The sequence below is a fragment of the Melospiza melodia genome, chromosome 3 (assembly GCF_035770615.1).
Source record: "Melospiza melodia melodia isolate bMelMel2 chromosome 3, bMelMel2.pri, whole genome shotgun sequence".
In the NCBI taxonomy this organism is placed as follows: Eukaryota; Metazoa; Chordata; class Aves; order Passeriformes; family Passerellidae; genus Melospiza; species Melospiza melodia.
In genome coordinates, this window is record NC_086196.1 from 61,869,006 (window position 1) to 61,888,647 (window position 19,642).

General features: G+C 41.0%; 1 protein-coding gene across 3 annotated transcripts in view; it reads left to right on the plus strand.

The window, feature by feature from the left end:
- The window catches only part of DAAM2 (dishevelled associated activator of morphogenesis 2), a 202,502-nt gene that overhangs the window by 22,329 nt on the left and 160,531 nt on the right, over positions 1–19,642 (plus strand). Inside the window, exon 1 of one of the 3 annotated variants that reach the window (XM_063152020.1) lies at positions 4,968–5,188. The exons of the other annotated variants lie outside the window; for them this stretch is intronic. The gene's annotated coding sequence lies outside the window, so the exon portion shown is untranslated. Of the gene's footprint in view, positions 1–4,967; positions 5,189–19,642 lie in introns of those variants that run through there. 3 annotated transcript variants of the gene reach the window in all.

The following is a 19,642-nucleotide window of genomic DNA, read 5'->3' on the forward strand; positions in this document are numbered from 1 at the left end:
TTCTGAAGAGTAAATGCCTTTCCTCTTTCCATAGCTGTTATCCAAGATGCAGCAAATACTGATGCTCCTTTCCTTTCCTTTCCTTTCCTTTCCTTTCCTTTCCTTTCCTTTCCTTTCCTTTCCTTTCCTTTCCTTTCCTTTCCTTTCCTTTCCTTTCCTTTCCTTTCCTTTCCTTTCCTTTCCTTTCCTTTCCTTTCCTTTTCTTTTTCTTTTTCTTTTTCTTTTTCTTTTTCTTTTTCTTTTTCTTTTTCTTTTTCTTTTTCTTTTTCTTTTTCTTTTTCTTTTTCTTTTTCTTTTTCTTTTTCTTTTTCTTTTTCTTTTTCTTTTTCTTTTTTCCCCTGCCAGCACACAACTTGTGCAGGCCACTTACTGCATCTTAACCAATACAGGTGCAAGTATTTAACAGGCTTGAGAAGCCAATAGAGGCGTTGGAATCCTAGTTGTTTACAAGGAGCTGTAAACAACACAGGAAAAACACGGGGAAAAGTTTAAAATTGAAATGTGCTGCCTTGAGAAAGGTCCACCATCTTATTATGATGGATACAGATTTGAATGCAGTTTTAGTTGACCTAAATTTTTTGGTATGGGCCATTTTATGAAAGGGAAACCCAATCTTTTCATTTAAGAACAATTAGTAGAAGTAGCTTGATAACTAGTACATTGACTTCAGGCATTTTCAAGAAATTATCTTCATACTGAATGCCATAACTTCCATTAACTACACAACTCTTACAGACCTGATAAGGTTTAGTTCCTAGGAACAAATTTATTTATCTATTCTTAACTAATTTTTTAGTTGAGAAAATAAAATCACCAAAAAAAATGCTTGTGCTGGGTTTGCAGTGGCATCTTACAAAACCATATTCTTTCACAGTGTGAAGAATGCTGCAGGAAAACAACAACACCAGCAATAAATCAGATGCAAGCTAACCCTGCCACAGTTTCCCTCAAACATCTGCCTGAATATACTCATGTGTAAATGCATACATGCATGCACAATTGTGTACATACATTATGGTTCATCAAGTGCAAAAAAAATCTTGTGGCATTACAAGTTATAAATTTTAAATAATAATGAATGTTACTTCAGATGAGCTTTGTCCAGATCCTTACTTTTTAAAAGTTCAAGGCAGGTTCTCACAGTGATGTATGAACAAGATAGTGATGATATCAAGTGATGATATCAACATTAAATATGTTGGTTATGTTAGGATTGAAAAACTTTAATCTAAAAAGCATATATATATATGCACATGTACCCCAGAACTGAAGTGTCCTTATTCATCTGGCAGTCAGTGAGGGGCGGAATCCAGCCTTTAGAACAGACGGTGTGGTTTCAGCCTAAAGTTAAAATTAATTTCAGAAGGATTATATAAGCTAAACAAATGTACATACATTTCTGTTGTATTGACTATACATGCCTCATTTCAGCCCCTCAGCAACAGGGGACAGAACTTTGTGTGGTTCATTGGTAAGTGACAATAGCGATGGCTCCACCACCACCTTACATCCAACGTCAGTGTATAGCAGTACTACTACTATACTGTATTTCACACTGGAGGGATGCTCAAAATGTTGTGTGGCATTTCAGAAACTGCAGGGATGATGTGAGGGTAGGAAAGTGCTGCTAGTCCTGTACCCTGTGGTGACCGAGCTGCTGACCCTGTGGCTGCGTGGGGTGGTGGTGTCAGGCAAGGCACGCAGCCAAGCGCACAGAGCCGTGGTGTTTACTCTCACTGTCAGATGGAGCAGGCAGCCTGGCACTGGCTCCCCTCTCACAATGGACACTTTTGTTGTTAGATTAATATACCCGTGTCCTTTTGTTTTGATGAGGGATCTAACAAACACTTCATATCTACAGAGGTGGAGCAACATCTCAGAGAAGCTTTTGCTTTTCTCTTCTTAAAGGGATACAGTTTTGAGTAGCAAACTATTTGATTTTCTATGTCCCTTTCCCCTTTTCACTCCTAACTATTCTGGGCCCTTATACATAAATAATACTACAGCTTCTTTGGTTTTGACCTTGGTCTTCAGAACCTAGAAATTCTTGTGAAAATAGGTGATTTCTTTAATAGTTTTATTCCTAAATTGAGAAGGACCTGCCTTTGTAGGTATGTTTGTGCTGCCTTGCAAAGTAAACATTATGTGATACAATGTTCAGAGAGATAAATACACCTTTTTCTTTTTTGGCACCCTTGGCAGGACTTTTGGTTTTGCTGTCCCCCATAAGCTAAGACACCAAAATATTTCCTATTAAATGTCACTTCTTGTGCAAGGGGAATGCTCCACTGAATCAAACATTTCTGCAAACTGCAACACTTTTCAGTTTTCTCTGAGGTTTCTCTAGTTCAGTATTTAATAATAAAAAACTGGATTCACCATAAACTTCTATTCCAAGCAGTTACTAATGCAAGTATTGAATTTATGTAACACCAGAATTTAATATACCTCGTAATTGAGTGAACAGAGTCACAGAAATAATCAGTTATTACCTAGTTTCATTTACTGGTGACTAAATACTGAAGCATGCATCAGAATTCAAATTCTATGTCCTTGTTTAATATACCACACATTTCTCCTGCAGCCAGTAATAGAAAACAGGAGTTGTGCTGCAGCCATGAGACAATGCTCTGTCAATGGAACATCCAGATGCTGCGGTGAGAGGGGGCCAGCTTTCACATGGGATTATGAGGAGAGTAAGGAGCAACATATGTAAGGAACTGCAGATATTCCTTTTTTATCTTAACATTTATGGTGATGAGATCATTCTCACAGTGGCACAAGCCTGTTTCCTGCTGGCACTTTCTGGTGTTTTGCATGTTCTTGTTTTGTGCGTGTGGAGCAGCGGAGCATCACTTTAGCTTTGCCCCAGCCCCCAGTTTCTCTCCATCATTGGTATCTTTGCCATTCAATTTCCCATCCACTGCAGCACCTTACCCTGTTGTCTTGTAGATAGACCTTGCCTGCTTTGAACATATCAGAATGACCTTAGCTACGGCACCAAATGGATGATCAGCTTTGTCTTAAAGATGGGGATTTCATTAACTTTTAACTAATGGACAAGGGCCATTTATCTTTGCTACATTGTGCCATAATAAATGCTTCAGTGTGGACCTGTGAGCAGCAGATAGCCTTGGTAATGTGAGCATACCTAACCCCTGTGCCCTGGCCTGCTGCTGCAGGTTAGTTTCCAGGTTGGATAGAGGTGTCAGTCTCCAGAACCTTTGCTGTAGAGAGGGATGCAAGAGAAGGAACTGGTTAATCATTCCCAGGTCTCCTTTCAGGCCTGCTTTCCTCTTCCAATGAGAAACTGAGAAGTTAAAGGTGAGGAGGAGGGAGGAAGGCAGTTAGATGGAGCTCAGAAGGTGGAGATCAGCTACAGAAGTATGTGGCATGCAGAACAGGGAAAGAGGGAGTAAATGGGGAAGGACTTAGAAGAAGAGATGAAAAAGGTGTTAGCTAGAGATGTGAGTGGCAAGTGAGAATTAGAAGACCAATGGGAATGTGTGAACAGAGGGGAAGACTGATGGAATTTTAAGATCTGTTCTACCATGCATCACATGTAGTTTGCATATGTAAATAATATAAAACTTTCTCAGGCTTTATGCTGAGAAAGGCAGGAGCATAGTACAGCTCATACTAGAGGAACTCTGATGGATCCCTGTGGTTTCATAGAAGGCTCATAGTGCTGAGTATTGTAATTTAGTCATGTGGCCAAATGGCTACTTTGCTTACAGGGCAGAAGGTATACATGCCAGGAGTTAGTGGGCACCTACTGAGCCTGTTTGTGATGGCCATTATAATTTAAATGGGTGCATTCAATTTTTGGTTTGTACCCATGTTCTTCTCCATAGGACCAAAGAAACAGAAAGACATCATGGCTTGCACGCAGATTTTTACCTGTTCTGTGCTTATTGTGTATTGGTTTAAATGAAGGCAGAGAGGACAGGACAGTGGTGACTTGGCCTCATCTTGTTTGCTTTGGCCTGCAAGTTTGAAGGCAGCATTTTCCCCCTGCAACTTGTTTTCTCTGGATATGTCATTAAAGATACACATATCTGTGTGTGTATATATATGGCTTTGCCTTGTGATATGTGTTGATTGGTATTGTCATCATGAGAGTTTAGTTATTGCAACAAAAATGAATGTCTTACACATACAAAGAGCAAACCATATAGTTCCATGAGTAAAAAAGAAAAGAGAGATTTTGCAGATGGTGTTACTATCTCTGAATTTCAGTGTTTCCATTTAACAGAGAATGCGGTTTCTTACACTGCAGACAGCAACACACACGAGGCAGACAACTCCCCAACACTGATCTAGCTATTAAAATCAGATACAGTTAAAAGTGAAGTCAGAAATCAGCGAACATGGTAGAAACAGTGGTTTACACGGGATTAAAGCTATCTGGAGAATTAATGGAGAGGAAAAACTGGGAAATGAGGGCTTTTTATTCAGTTAAATCATATCCTCTCCATTACAGGGAACAAAATCTCTGAAAGTCAGACTGAGCAGAGTGCCAGGGGAAATCCCTCGTCCCTAATGATTTGGGGACAGCGTGCCGCAGTGGCAGTCAGGGAGCAGGAGGCTGCCGAGGGCTCCCGGCGGTGCTCCCTGCCGCAGCCGGGACGCTGCTCCCGCTGCCCGGGGACCCCAGGGACCGGCCTTGCGGGGAGCGCCACGGCAGGCAAGGGTGAGCCCCGCCACACCTGGAGGCCGTGAGCGCATAGCTGCGGGGAAGAGGGCTGCTGTTCCCCAGGGCTGCAGGAAAGCGTGTCTCGGTCCCGGCGGCGCTGAGCCCCCCCGGCTGCCGCCCGCAGCGCCCCCGAGCAGCGGCGGCGGCCCCGGCCCGGCGCTCCCTCAGGCCGGCGCGGGGCCCTTTAAGACAGCGCAGCACAGTAGCAGGGCCGGCCCTGCCTCCCGCAGCCCGCAGCGCTGGAGCGGCGCTGGGGAATGGGAAGCAGTTCCTGGTCCGGCTCCGAGAGAGCGCACGTAGCAGGAGCAGCAGCTGCAGCAGGAGCAGGAGCAGCAGCAGGAGCAGCAGGCACCCCAGCTCCGCTCGCTCGGCAGCATCCAGCGTGGGGACCCGCGCTCTGCCCCGGCTCCCTGACACGGGATGGACGTTCCTGAGCACTGAGCTCAGCCGCTGTAAAAAGCAAGTAGGAAAATATACATCTGGATGAAATTGGTAAGTCAAACTAGAGTCACATCCTCTTCCTTGGAACTGCAGCTTTCCAGTTTCTTAATCTGTAATGTTCTTCGCAGGCTTTTTTTCTTCTTTTACTTTTAAGCAGAGCAGCTGGGAAAACATGGAGGCAAATTAAAAGTGTAAAAAAACTTTGATGATTTGTCAGTGTTTGTGCTCCTATTTTTGAAATCCTCTTTCTACATAGAAGCTTTGCTGCAGGAGTGAGGAAGGAGAAACCAGCAAGTGTTGTTGTATGTTGAGGGACAGAAAGCTAGTAAGAGTTGTAATTGGATTTTCCTTAGGATATGATTAAAGATCTCAGAAAAGAAAGAAAGAAACAAACAAAAAAAGCCAACAAAACAAACCCCAACTTTCAAGAAGCTTGAAATATTGGCTTGTCATTTACTTTTCAAGAGTAAACACAAGTCTCGTGTTGAAGTCTTAAACGCACTGAGATTTGTACAGCACGCAGAAGGAACTTTTAAGTACTGTGCTGTCAGTGTAAACCTGCACGCCAAAGCATTGCCGGGCAAATGTTGTATATATTTGTTTAAATTTAAATAACTACATCGTGAGCCCTGGGAGGGCAGAGGCAGGAGGTGCCATTTCCCCCGTGGCGGACAGAGGGCGCTGTTGCTGCGCCCGGCATCAGCCTCCCTGGAACGGGGCGCTGCTGGAAATCCAAGGGAAAACCGAGTGGAGGCGAGAAGTTTTAAACCATTAAACCAGCAATTGTTCGCACGAGCGCGAAGCTATAGTACGTAGCATGCAGCTGGAGTGGCCAAAATGCTTTTAATTTTCATTCCCTTAAGGTTTGGGGGCAGTTTTTTTGTTTGATTGTGTTGTACAAGATGATCTGAATTACAAAGAGAAATATATTAGAGCCTGGTTATGACCTTGTTATCTCTTCTGGAGTGTGTTTTGGAGTCATACTGGATCAAGAAGGGAAGGGAAAGTGTGGAATCTCTTGACAGTAGTGTTACTTCAGTAGTGGTGTGGAAGATGAGGAAGAACTGTCACTCAGTGTTGATCACGTTGCAGGCTGGAATTGGGCATCTGACATGGGAACATATCCTTTGTATCCAGTACAGACGTACAGCAGAGGTTAGAGATCTGCAAGTGACGAAGACTGTACTGTAGACCCTAATGACTGAACGGCATATTGTCAAGTAGTTTGGGGAAAGGGTCTTGTCCAGGTGTAAAGCTTTCCTCATAGAAATCCCAATACAAAGAGAAAATGTAGCAATAATCTATTCACACCTTTGTGTGTGTATACTTGCTTATGTATCACCTGGGGTGTAAAATATTCTTTTTTGTCGAGTAGGAGTTTGGGTTTATTAAATCAAAGGCTTTAAAGGAATAAAGATATTATTTTAACTAATGCAGCTCTCTTGTGAGTAGAGAAGGACCACAGCTGTCAATTTCCCCTCTGATCCCGCCTCTGTTAGAACTTAGTGTTTCTTTTGTGACCCAGGGCTTTGGTTGTGCCTTGAACAAGACTTTTCTGTCTGACTCTATTCCTGTGTCTTACAAATCACTTGCGGTGGAGTGGAAAGATTTGCAGGTTTTGAGACCTTAATGTGAGACATGCTGGGGAAAGCAGATTAAAAGAACTGAATGACCATATGGAACACAGTCATTCTGACTACCAATTATTATGCCTCATTGAAAAATTTACAGTTCTGCTACCTCTGCTGAATCAGTGGAGTATGTGAAGAGAAGACAACTTTCTTACCTGCAAGAGAGAATAAAACACTTATTGTGCAGCAGTGTATCTGTGTGATGTTAGTAGTTTTTCAAGAAAAAAGCAGCCATTTCTTTATACTCCTTATGCTTTATTAGACATCCAGGTATGAATGACCTGTAAAAATGATTTACTGCATCAGAGGAAAGATTCCCCTCTTTGGTTCCTCTCTGAACTAGCAGGCATTAGTCAGATGTCTGTCTGACTACTGCCCCAGTAACTTATTGAGGAATCTTTTTCACTTCCCTTCAAGCAGATTGCACGTTCATTGAGAATGATAGCACTATCAGACACTCTGAGGCACATTTGAACCTAGCAGATGCTTGCCTTTGTAGGAGGCTAATTTATGCATTCAAAGTGTCTCCTCCACCATCGCTGATGTCAGCTAAGCTCTTAAAAGTTGCATCTCACCACTATTTGTCTGCATTACATTTAGTGTGGTAACTGTAGTTGTTTCAGTTTAATTCACCTAATTGCCTATATTTCAAATTAAATGTTTTCTTCACAAATGGAGAAGATAGTATGATGTGCCAGATCTGATTTTTTATTGTGTTGTTTGGAAATTCACTTCAATATTTGTTTTATTTTGCTCCCAGGTGTTTTGCTTGGAGTTACTTTGTACCTGGGAGTCAACCTTATAAGTCTGTCTGTGGCTGATGCTTAGGTCATACAGTTAACTCCTGCAGAGTTCCCAAAACATTAGCTCAATATGACACATGCATGTGATACTTAAAATGTAAAGGGATCCTCCACCTGTATTTATGCTAAATCAAAGAAATGGATCTTCCTTGAATAGCTTTTCCCATTAGAGACCACTAATCCTTTTACCTGCCAGTCGATACTTAGCAGGCTGGCAGTGCTATAAATTCTGTGACTGCCATTGGAGCACTTGTCTACTACTTGCTTACATTGACAGTAACTCTGCTAAGTGAGTTCAGCCAGAGCAAGACTCATGATTACTCAACAAATTGCTATCAGCTTGATTTTTAATATTATGTTCATGTCATTGTTTCTCAGAGCTTCAGGTTAATTAATCTTTGAGCATCTTATAATAGTTTACTTGATGAAGCCTACTGCAAAATCCTTTCTCTTAGAATGTTTCCAGCCTCATGAAGTGCTGGATGTTACCACAGGTTATGAAGGCTTGTTGGTGCTCACACAGCTGTGGTGAATCTGGCCTTGTTCTTTGTGGCAGGTAAAGCCTCTTTCTGCTTTACATAACAGAACCAGGACCCCAACTTAAAACCCCAGTTTCATATCAAAGACTGACTGTGCTGTTAACATAGTAACTTACTCTTTTCTTCAAGAAGAGATTTTGTAGTTTTTTATACTGAGCAGTGATAGGTGTGGTTTTATGTCTGATTTGTCTGTCTCTACTTCAGCTTTTGGAATGCCACATTTTCCATTACACGTGGGACAAGTTTATCTGTATAAGTGGAGACCTCTCAAGATGTTGTCCTGTGCAAGATCAAAACATGTTAGCTTGCACAGAATATGAAGGAAAGTAAATAAGATTTAATAGCTCTGAAGGTGGATATGGAAGGGAATTAATGCAGGAATGTGTTCCCCAAAGAATATTTTCAGTGAAGTAGATACCTCTGTGTAGCTAGTCTTGACTATCTCAGGGGGACTATGTCAGATCTGTCAATAATCATGTGGATAAGCATCCTCCAAAGAATTAATTTATTTTCGTATATGAACATATGTACAAATTCAAATATGTACATCTACCATTTCATGTCTGAGACAATTGATGACTGAGATTTTCCTTTTATTATATGTAATTCCAAAGTTCTTTTCTTCTTCACCAGATTCATTGGAATCCTTGAAAATTTCAATCTCTCTTTAATCTAAATCTGTTGTTGAGAGTATTATTTCTTAAATGTAAAAATAATAAACAAGAGGTCTCTAAAAATTTTTAGACACTCTAATGCTTTAATTGTGCTTTCAAAAACATGGTAGTGACCAAATGTATCATTAAATTATCACATTTAAATACTGCATTGACCTTGCCAGCCAGTAAATCAAGCAGTGGTAAAATCCCTTTTGTTCTTTATGTTACACCCTGAGACTTGTGAAATAATCCTGTGAGCATTTGGCAAAAGTATGTAGCAAGTTGATGTGTTTTGTAGCGTGAAATGAGGAAAAGAGGTAGGAATTTTTAGCTTTCTAAGGACCAAATAAGGTACTGCTGAGATTTCTCTGTTCTCCTTTTTCATAAATTCAAGAGACCATGGATTGTAAAGGTGAGAAGGAAAAACCAAGGTGGCAGCTGTCAGTGCTGTTATTTAGTAAGGGCCGCACTTCTCAGTGCCTTCATTGGAGGCAAAGAATTAAGTTTTATACTCAGGGCTGATTTTTACCATCTTGTCAAATTGTCCCTTTGTGGAGGGAATGGGGTGGGGTGTGGCATGGAGCTGATTCACAGTGCAGCTTATGACTTTTGAAATGGAGCAGAGATTAAAAGGAGTTCTGAAGTCATCTGCATCACTTTTAGTTTCCTGCTGTCACACATTTTTCCATTTGAGAAATGTGTCATGGTGAGAAAGGTGTATGGGCAGAAGGAGCATCAAACAATGAAATCTCTTTATGCCACGTTGTGTATAATGTAATATCCTGGGCAGCAGGAAGGCTCATGGCACTCTTTGCAACTGCCCTTCCCAGTTCTTTTCACTTGGGCTTCACTTTTTTCCTCACCTGGGTGTTTTGTCATTTAGCCAATATGCTGTGTTGTGCATGTCTAGCTCTGCAGCCTCTTTCTGGGTGTGTATCAAGATGTATCTGCAACTTTACCTACATCTCTTTATTAACTGGCATGACCATATACTTCTGTTTATTTTGAAATACATGGAAAGTACATGAAGAAACACTGTAATTTTATTTCTCCACGAGAATCTTTTCCAGCAGCTGATGAAATCCAAGCTCATGCCAGATGAAAAGCTCTTGTGTTATCATTTGCAGTTAATTAAAAAAATAAACGCCAAATCCCTTACAGCAGTGGGTTTATAAATAGTGTGTGTGTTTGTGTGCATGTATGTGCATGCCCACACCAGTGCTTCACTCTCATGTGACAGCACACTGGAAATTAGCATATACTCTTAGGTTCAGGACTTGATGCAGGGTTACAGAGGTGGATGGAGGAGTTTGTTTGTTTTAGTACATCTTACAGTAGCTGAAACAGACCCAAAATAAAGTAAAAACTTTCGTGTTTGCCTTAAGATGGCAACATTTTTGTTGTCTTTTTTTTTTTTCCTAAGAAAACATGCTAAAGGCTCAATTTTTATCTTTTGGTAGGCAAGCAAAATATTTTTTCTGGCAATTTGATACTTTATTAAAGTGAACACTTACTTGATTAAATGTGCCAAATTTGTGTGTGCTAAAAGGCAGGAAGCTGAGTTTGCTGGAATAGAAGGGTGCACTTGCAGCTGGGGCTGAACTACCTCTTGGCACCCTATCTGTCTATTAAGTACAGATCCCAGTAAGCTGAAGGATTATGATCTTCAAAAAATCTTGGACAACTTCACTGGTGAGCTAGATTTTTTTTGCTTTGCTTTTAAGAAGGTAAAATTAATTTTTTTGGATGAAAGCTGTTAAACTGACAGATTTGGAAGACAGCAGTCTCCTTGTTCAGTCACAGAAGAGGTGGTACCTTGAACCATGGCTGAGTCACCTTCCCCAGTGCTGCTCTCTAGTTGTATGTTTTGGGTCAGTCAGTGGATCAAACCCGACACTTATCATTTGGCATCTTTCTGTTCAACTTCTTTTTGTATTTTTGTATTTTTTATTTTTGGCCAGCATTGTCAGATACCTGACAATGAGTCGACTATTTAGATTTTGAGATGGCTTCTTCTTGAATCTCATTAGGTTTTGCTGACAGAAGTCCCTGTGGATCGTTTTGTTTCAAGTGACAAACTTGCTCGCATATCAGGACAGCCTTGATCAATTCATTTCACATGAGCAGTAATCAAATGGGAATGGTTTTTGGTCATCATCCAGAATGGATTCAGCCTAGTGACCTGGTAGAAGGACATATTGTATTCCATTACCAGCCCTGTGAATCATTCAATCTCCCAATTGAATGTGGTTTTTCAGTACTCCACTTGCATTACACAAGCCTTGTGTTTTTAGGCTCTATATTCTTTTCCTGATTCAGAGGCCCTTTGGAAAGTTTCATGTGAGATTTTGCATTAAGCTCATCTAGAAATCAAAGCTTCTGAACTACAGATGGTTTCTTTCAGGGACAATATGTCTCTGTGGGACAGTGCCGCAGGGTTTGTTGTATTACCTGCAATGATGTGTAGTAACTAAAGTGTGGACTAAACCTTTTGGCAAGATATTGTATTTTTTAAAAAGAGATACTGTTTTAAATATTATGCAAACTTTATATTTTTATGTTTGTATATATGTCTGCTTCCCCTTTCCCTGAGATTTAAACAATGACTGTCTTTTAATCATGTTCTCAAGGAAAAAATTAAATTTCTGTCTATGGAGAACTTGATCATAAAAGTATATATTTGTACTGGAAGCTGTTTTTCCCTCTTTGTGCTGGTTATTTTTTAATGGCACACTACTCAGGTTATAGAGTAAAACTTGGCCAGGTAGTTCCAACTTCCTGTTTCTTGTTCACTTCCCTAACAGTTCTTTCATCGTCTAATACTAAAAGCATTTTGGTTGGAAGCCCTTCAGGGATTTATTTATATTGAAAACCCTTTTTTTTCTTTCTTTTTTTCCACTTAAGAAAATACCCCAAAACAAACAAGGACTTCTAGTGATGTTAGGTTTTAAGCAATAATGTGATGCTTTTGCCAACCATCCAATGTCATGTTTAAGGTGGCTGACTTGTAGGTGAAATTAAAATGGAAAAATGAAAACATACTCTAGAGAAGTTGTTTTTCCCCAGTTTCATTTACTTTTTCAATGCAACTTAATTAGGTGGAGGGAATGAAACTACTACAGTGCTTCAACTTTGAGCACAATAGGGATGACGAGAAAATGGCTGTGAAAGTTTGGAGACTTATAGTCATGCTTGCTACTTTGACTTCATGTCCCAAGGCCTAGTCAATCAAAATAGCTCAGAGAGAAATTTTCAGTTTCTCAGCTTGAGAACAAAATGACATGAATAGTCAGGCATCTAATGTGCAAAATTCTTTAGGAAAATATAGCATCTCGTACCTCAGAAATATTTGCACTCTCTTGGAAGTCTTGTCTCCCATCTTTGCGCAGCGATTAACAGAAATCTTTTCATATTTCAGAAGAATTTGCTAATCTGTACGAGGTGCTGTAAGGTGTTTTAATAAAAAAACCTCATTTTTAGTGCTCTTGCATGTTTTAACATGATTTCTTTGGGAACCAGAGGGAAGATCAACAGTAATAGAGTTCTAGCACAGGGTGCCTGCAATATGACTATTTTTCCAATTCAGTCTTTAAGTTATGGCTTTTTTTTTTTTCCTTCCTTACTTAATTTACGAATCTCTTTGACACCAAAAATCTGCTAGACCAACAGGGGAGCAGTGAATCATTCTCAGCCCTCAGAATTTCTTGTGGGACAGTGGTCACAGGGAGCTGGGGGGTTACCAAATACATAGAGATGACATTGATCCAGTATAGGGACTCTGCTTCTGAGGACCACTTTGTATGGGACATAAATGAAAAATCAGCAGAACAAACAAGCACCACCAAAAGAACTGCTGCATTAAACACTTCTGTTCTCTGCTTTTTTCAAATATGAGAGATCAGATATGGTAAACAGCATTGATGTGTGTGGACAGGGTTAGATAGCTACTGCTGTACAACAGTATGTAATAAATGATGTGTATTTAAGAATATATATATTGATAAATAATGGATATATGCAGGTATGACAGTGATCATTACTTTGTAGTTGTATAGTTTGAAAGGCCTGGGGTGGATTTGATTCTACACATGGCTGCATGTGTGGAAGGGATATACATGAAGTTATCATGCTACTGGCTTTATTGAGCCCCTTATCCCAGTGTCTGAAACTGTGATCTGTTATGCTGTGATATGATCCAAAATAGAACCACAATTCACTGTAGTGGGTTCTTTCAATCCCCTGGGAATGTTTGTCTGGCTTAAATGCATGAAACTGAAATGTGTAATACGGAGCAGCAGCTTATCATGAAACTGAAATGTGTAATATTGTGCTGCAGCTTATAGATCAACACTGACTCCGTTTGTGGGAATGAATGAATACCTCATGTTTGATGTGCTGCAGGAGAGTTCACAGATGATTTCTTACGTTACAGTGCTGTATTTTTCATGCTTGTTCAGCTTCATGTGTTTAGTGTTTTCCTGTGTGTAGAATAGGGCTGTATTATCCTGGGCTTTTCAATATAGACAGAGAATGTGAAGAGGTTTCTCCCTGCTGACTCTTTTTAATGCTTTCAAGGACTTCTTTCCAGGAAAGCTTCGGTAAAGTCTGAAAAAGACAGGTGATCATTTCTATACCCCTCCACATGTTTCTCAGCTATGAAACTTCTTTGTTTCACTTGAATTCTTCCTGCATTATTTTCTTTGTTAATTTTCTCACTTATTTACCTCTTTTTACAGTTCTTTTGACAGCTTTAACCCCTGGATGCAGGTCAGTGAAGATAATTCTAACAATGTAGTCAACTGATTGTATGGTAGGTGGGAAGGTTCACCTCCATCCTGCTTCTTGCAGGTGATCATAGATATCACAGGACTTTATTTCTGTTTCCCTTATGATCCAAATTTTTACCTGAAAATACATAAGTACATACAGGTGAATAAATGTTACTCAAAAAAATTCCATAAAATTGCTTAATAAAGAAAGCAGATTCACCCTTATTCTAGCTGCCCTGCCAATATTCCGCTTTTAATGTACCTTGTGTCTAGTTTTTATTTATCTATCCTGTCTTGGTTCAGCAGAGGATGATGCGTGCAAGACTGAAAGAGACCTCCTGAGCCACGGAGTACACCATTTCTGTAATTGCAGGAAATGATGTTGCAGGATTTTCTTAGTTAATTTATTGATCTCTGTCTCGAATGACTTTTGCTCTCTTGCTCCCTATTGGGAAGCCATTCAAGAACCTCGCTCCTCTGATGTTTATAAATCTGCTTCTAATTTCCAAATGAAATTAGTTCATAACCTGTTCATGCCCATTTGGTTTTATGCCAACATTACTCTCTAACTTTAAGAGTGTTTCCCTTTTCTTACAATCCTCCTGTGATCTAAGAAGATTCTTATCTTTCTCTCCTTTTTTTCCCTAAGAGGGAATATAATTAAAATCGTGCATCTCTTCATTATATTCTTCCTCATCAGTGTCATTGTGTCTTGCTTTGATAAAACCTTTGGACTTGAGAGCTTTTTAGCCTTGTCAGACAATTCTCAGACAGAAGCAGAAAAAGGTAGCTGTTTGCATTTCGAAGACAGACAGTATGTGTAGCTTTTCGTTGCCTCTGACTCCAGGAGGGTGAGAAGGGAAGGGAGAGAAAGTGGCCTGCATGTTTTTGCATCTGTAAAAAGCTTTAACTAGGGACTTTGCAAAGAGTGATCTGGTGCCTGGGATAGGTGAAGACATTGATCCAGTTCTTTTCATCTAGTCCAGCTCTCCCATTATTCTATAAAAACCTGCTTGAAACAAGCAGCTGATAAAACTTCTGGAGGGGATGCAGCTCACAAATGAGTTTTGGAGGGCAACTTTCCAGCTGTTTCCTCAGAAGGAATGAGGCAAGCAGCTCCCAAAGCCCCAGACAAATGCCTGGGATCTTTGTTCTTCAGAGTGCATGGAGAGTCCCTGAGAAGAACTGAGAGGCCGGAGGCTGATGGAGAGATGAAGCCAAAGGCCTGCAGTGGGAACCTCCTGCTGTCAGAATCCCACGCTAAGCTGCACTTGAGGGCAGGCAAGGAGGGGAAAGAGAAAGCTGAGTAAGGTTTGCTGTGACCTCAGTGTATTCCCATGCAGCTTCCCTCTCTGGGCAGTCCTTGATGGCATCATTTACAAGATTCTTCAAATGCCCTTAAACTCAGTAGAAAAAAACCCACTACAGTCCATTCAGCATGCTGCTCTATACTGTCCTTACCCCAATGCTACTAATCTTTAAGCAATATGATTTAGGATGAATGTCTCTTACAACACAGCTTTTTATTTAGCAGAGTGTATCAAAACTGGGAATTTTTGCAGGGAAGTACCAGTCTCGGGCAAGATGTCTGAAGTTTACTGGAAAATTTTAGTGGACAAAAGGAAAAAAAGACAAAAGACTGAGAGGAGAGAAAGCCAAAACTAAAGGTCTGGCTCCAGTATCACAGCACATGGTAGACAGCAGGTAGGCAGAGCAGACAGTGTGAGGGTAGTGGGACTTCTGTTCAGATCTGTCATCTTAGAGCAGACAGTGTGAGGGTAGTGGGACTTCTGTTCAGATCTGTCATCTTAAGGAGACTGTAGTGGTTCAGAGCTCTTTTGAAATGGTTGTCTGTATTTTTCTGTGTATGTTGAGATTTTTTTTTTCTTTGATTATCGAAGAAATTTTTTCATTGGCATTTTTTCATTAATTTTTCCAAGAGCAAGTTTTCAAATATACCTTCTTTTATTATCTCCGCTGTTTCTGTAGCTAAGAGGTATGCACACATAGCTTCCTGTATCCTGCGCTCCCTGTATTGCCTCACTGCTGGGATTTTACCAAGTAAGATCACTGGAATCTTCCTGTGTAGGTACAGGATTTGTGGTAATTGGGAGTGGGGCTGGGCCCAGCCTCATCCCCAGTGGGCACAGCTGTGAGCAGCAGGTGAGCAGCATTGGAGGCAATGAGCCATGGAGTGCCCAGGGGCACGGACCAACCACAAAGGGAACAGAGGCACACAGGTGCAATGCAGGAACATGAGGGGTATAAAACGCTGGGCTAAAGAAAAGGGAGGGTAGACACTTGCAGCCTTATGATGTGGTGTGATGTTACTCTGTTTGGGTGAATGCTAAAGCCTTCTAAAATTGTGTGGTGATACTCTGTGTATTGTGGCCATCTCAACTGTTCCATATGCTGTGATACTCCTGGAATCAAGTTCCTGGGAATGGTGTAACAGAATATTTGGGACTTGTTTCCTAATTCAATATAATTACTGTTCCTCTTCTCCAACAGATTTATTTACATAGTCTTAATAATTCGTCATGTGAGGTGCTTATGCTTTGATGACCATAATTAGATACATTTACAATTGACTTTCATTGTATTCAAAGAAGCAGAATCAGTGTGTTTCTTTTCTCATCCATCCTAATGAACTTCATCAGGAAGAATCTAAATTTACAGGTGAAGAATGTCTCTAATCAGTGCCAGCATAGAATGAGTAGAACTAGCTGGAGATGACCTGTACCTTTTTCAGAACACAGCATACCCTTTTATTGTAAAAAAAGGCTTGTAGTCACTAATTGGTTCTTTGTTAGTTTATAAATAGGAATGTTGATGATTGGCCCTGTATGTAAGAAATTAGTCTGGTTGAAAGTCTTTCAGTTTTTTAGCTCCTATACCCTTACGCTTTGATTGCATTTTTTGATAGCCTCCCAAGATGAAGAAGTGACATTAATTGTACTATACATATATCTCTATTCTCTCATTGGAAATATGCGACAGAACTGGGAGAGGATGCCTGACTATGGTCTCTGTGTTATCCAGGCACTCCTCCTCCCACGGAGGTATCACAAGTTTTGCACAGCTCCCGAGGCTCAGTGAGGGTTCTGAGCCCTGTGTGCAGGCAATAGATGCTGAAGGACTTCTCAGGACACCAAAGAAGAGAAGGGTGATTATGCTGTTGATAGTTGGTCAGTACTTGCATGGACTTAGGAGGCTGGACTTCAGAGGCTTCCAGAGGACTGTGATCAAATATTAATAAACAGTCCCTCACTGTTCTCTCTTTTTATTTCCTCACTTGCTGCACAGAAACAGAGTCACGAGTCTGTGTTCTGCTGGTGATTCTTGTTAGAGCTCTTTGGTCAGGATTAGTTGTACTTTCTCAGTCTGTAATCCTGGGGAGAAGGTTCATACAGGACAGGCAGAGCCAGAAATAAATATGCTTTTAAAAGGTCATATAATGTCCATAGAAGGAGACAAATGGCTGCATTCAGTTTATAGGAATGACAAAATACTTTGCTATTACCTTCCACCTGTCAACGCCCTCCTGGTAAAATGTGATACTGAATACATTTAACAGGTTCGAACTCTGAGGGCCTGATGATGAACATTCGTGCTGTGTTTTCTTTAATTTCTTAGTGAATATATACATTTGTGATACACTGAGTGTACTGTGCATGGTACTGTAAGCCTTGCTTGCAAATGCAGCTCAGTTGTTTGTCTAAATCATGCAGTTGCCATTCAGTCACGAGGCCAAGAAAAATGACTGAAACAATCCATTTCCAGTGGATCACTTTGAGGAGGAAACAGAGTGAGCACTGATCTCTCTCTGTGGTGGCCAATGGCAGGATCTGAGGGAATGGCCTGAAGTTGTGTCAGGGGAGGTCTAGGTTGGATATCAGGGCAAGGTTCTTCGCCTGTAGGGTGGTTGGGCACTGGAACAGGCTGCCCAGGGAAGTGGCCACTACCAGCCTGACAGAGTTCAAGAAGTGTTTGGACAATGCTCTCAGGCACATGGTGTGACTCTTGGGGTGTCCTGTGCAAGGCCAGGAGCTGGGCTCAGTGGTCCTGGTGGGTCCCTTCCAACTCAGGATATGATATGATTTTAGGAAAATACGTGTGAAAGCTTTAGCTTTCACTATGTGAGCAGTGTGTAAGCATGCAGCATCATTAATGCTGCTGAAAGGACGGTCTCTTTTGAAAAGTAATGCAGTTGCTGAGATGAGAAAGAATGGATAGCATGGTCTTAGCAGAAAATAAATGCTTTTTAATTAAAGAGGTCCTCATATAATGAAAGCATTCTGTTGTGTTTATTTTTTTTTACTATCTAGCACTTCATATATAATCTGGATGTAGCCTGAACAACAACCTGATAGTTTGTTTTAAAAAAACAGCATCTCCATTTATCAACTCAAGATATAGTGCTTTAAATTGAAAAGCTAGTTAAATTGTCAAAAGAGAGTATTATGAAGGTTTCATTACTAAAGAGGCTTTCAATTACAATAATATTTTTAGTAGCACTGTTTTTAGACTAGTTTGGGGATTTTTAGGCACTCTGATATTAGCAACTGAGATTTCATTTCCAGGTGATTTTTGTCCTGGTGTTCAGTAGGAAAATTTTTCAGTCTGAGTAAGGACCTTCTGTTAAATGTTTTTGTTCATGCCCTTTTTGTTATCTTTCCTCATTGTGTGTTTGAGATATATTCATGGGAGCTTTGTGCACAGCTGATTTCATGGTCACTTCTGATGTGCTTCCTGGTGACAACACCAAAGGCGTTTAATGTTTGTAAAAGGCCGGGTTGCCCTTGACTTATGGACAGCAGCCAATGCCAAGTATGGAGTCAGAATGGCCACACCTGTTATCAGGTGTGGAAGTAGGAAAAATCTCATGGTAGGTCTTATGCAGGATTATATTTAACGTGTGCTGTATAAAGATTATGCTTCTGAAGTACAAATGATTTTCACAGCTACATGGGAAATAGACTGGATCTTTCTATGGTGGCTAAGCAGAGTTGGCTGTCAAACAAAGCCCAAATCCGTTTCTACTGGTATGGTTTACAGCTTTTTTTCAGACTGTTTGTTATGCAAGACAGAAGCTTAGCTGTTTCAAAATTATTATCTCCTTGATCAATTATATGAGTATATGCTGGGGTGACCCTCGCTGCAGGCCAGGTGCCCACCACATCTGCTCTGTCACTCTCCTCAGCTGGCCATGAGAGAAAATATAATGAAAGACTTATGGATTAAGTCAGGGACAGATAACTCGCCAATTATGGGCAAAGCAGACTCAACTTAGAGAAATTAGCTTAATTTATTACAAATCAAATCAGGGTAGGATATTGAGAAATAAGAACAAACCTTAAAAATACCTTTTTTCCGTCCCTCTCTTTTTGAGCTTAACTTAACTCCATGTTTCTCTACTTTCTGCCTTCAAGCAGCACAGGGTGATATTCATCACACATTGTCTCTGTTGTTCCTTCCTCCTTAGGGGAAGGACTCCTCACACTTATCCCCTGCTGTCCCATGAGGGGTCTCACACATGGGAGACAATTCTCCATGAACTTCTCCGGTGTGGGCTGCTGTACTTTGTGAACTGCTCCAGCACGGGTCCTATGCAGTGTCATAGGTCCTGCCAGCAACCTGTTCCAGGATGTGCTTCCCTCTCCATGGGCCTACAGGTCCTGCCAGGATCCCCTTCCAGCATGGGCTTCCCATGGAGCCACAGTCTCTTCTGGGCAACCACCTCTAGCATGGGGTCTTCCACAGGCTACAGGCAGGTATTTATTCCACCATGAACCTCCATGGGCTGCAGGTGGATCTCTGCTCCCCCATGGACTACCATGGGCTACAGAGGCACAGCTGCCTCACCATGGTCTGCACCACAGGCTGCAGGGGAATCTCTGATCCTACACCTGAAGCACTTGTACCCCTGCTGCCTTTGGGGTCTTCATTACTGTTTCTTGTCCATATCCTCATTCCAGCTGAAGCTGCTGTTTCACAGTTTTTATTCTCTTCTCCAGTATGTTACCTGAGAGCCATGACCAACGTGGCTGATGGGCTCAGGCTTGGTCAGTGCTGGGTCTGACTCAGAGCCAGCTGGCATTGGCTCT